Source organism: Rattus rattus, chromosome 8, assembly GCF_011064425.1.
Source record: "Rattus rattus isolate New Zealand chromosome 8, Rrattus_CSIRO_v1, whole genome shotgun sequence".
NCBI classification, from domain to species: Eukaryota; Metazoa; Chordata; class Mammalia; order Rodentia; family Muridae; genus Rattus; species Rattus rattus.
The window spans coordinates 82,178,789-82,180,784 of NC_046161.1; positions in this window are offsets into that span (position 1 = coordinate 82,178,789).

The window sequence follows — 1,996 nt, forward strand, 5'->3', positions numbered from 1 at the left end:
AAACCTGTGCCACCAAACTTGGTTCATTTTCTTATTTAATTTATTTGAGTCGGGGTCTCATGTAGGAGCGTCACAATCAATAACTACAAAACCGTTAGAGACTGTCCAAGGCACACCTCTCTAAGCTGAAAACCAACTAGGGACTCAGTCCTGGAGTGAGGTTCTACTTACTTAAGAAGCCGGGAGGGGGTGGGTTGGGCTGGGGAACTGGCTCGGTGGTGATAAAGGACTGGCTATTCAAGCACGAAGACCTGAGTTTGACTTCTCAGAACCTATGTAAAAGTCAGAGGCAGCATGCTTCTGTAACCCCAGAGTTACCACTGAGGTAGGAGAGGGAGACATGGGGATCCCTGGAAACTCCTAGGCCTTCGAGGTCAGCGTATACAGATGTGAACTCTGAGAACCTGTCTCAAACAAGGTGGCCAGTGAGGAATGACACACAGATGGTCTTCTGACCTCCATATACATGTCATGCAAACACACACACATACTCACACACACTCACACACACACTCACACACATACTAACTCTCACACACACTCACTCACACACACACTCACACACATACACACTCACACACACATACACATACATACACATACATATACACACACACTCACACACACACACACATACACACACACACACATACACACACACACACATACACACACACACACATACACACACATACATACACACACACACACCCTCACACATACACCACACACACACACACACACACTCACACAACACACACACACACACACACACACACACACACACACACACACACACACACACACACACATACACACACACACACACACACACACACACACACACACACACACACACACTCACACACATACACATACCACACACTCACACACCACACACACACACACACACTCACACACGACACACACACAGGTATGGACACACAAACAGACATAGACACAGACACACACACTCACCACACACACACACTCACATACACACACACACACACCATACACACATCCACACACTCACACCACACACACACGCACACACACACACTCACACATACTCACACACACACACACACTCACACACACACACACACACGTTCAGACTAATAAAAATGTAGCTTTTATTTTTAAAACTTATGTGCTTTGCCTGCACCATGTGCGTGCAGTGCCTGCAGACCCCATAAGATACCATTAGATACCTGGAACTCGTCCTGGGAATTGAATCTGGGTCCACTAGAGGAGTGGCCAGTGTTCTTCACCACCGAGCCATCTCTCCAGTCCCATAGATTTAAAAAGAAAACAAGATGGGCCAGAGTGATGGCGCAGAGAGTAAAGACATTCGCCTCCAGGTCTGATGGCTGGAGTTCAGTCCCCTGCAAGTCGACTGCCAAACACATACTGTGGCACATGACACGTGCACAGGAAATAAATAAAAAGTATAATAACAATATTCCTTAAAAGAGAAGTTATGCAGCCAAGTCCAGGGGGAAGAAATATCTACCTGTGGAGGTGAGTATGGACATTAGTCAGGGAAGTTTCTGTTTACCTGAGGACAGTGTTACAGGCAGGCAGGCACTGTCCTCAAAGGTTCTGCCTTTTCTTCACCAGGGAACACTGGCTGCCCAGAAAGAGCTCCCGGGAATGAGAAAAGATCGAAAACCCAGAGCTGCCTACAATTTCTACACGCACACACCCAAGGGCAGTCTCACCTTACTGTGAAATCCTCTGTGCGCTGGAGATGATTCCAGTTAACAGCACATACTGCTCCATCTTCCGGAGGACCTGGATTCAGTTCCCAATACCCTTATCTGTGGCTCAAAACTGTCTGCAACTTTAGCTCCAGGGCATCAAATACCCTCTCCTGTTTGCTGAGGGCACACACGCATGTACCCAAAACACAGACACACATATACATATAAACAAAATAAAATTGTTTGAGGTAGAGGAGGGCCCAGGAGCAGCAGATCCACTTCGTCTGAGA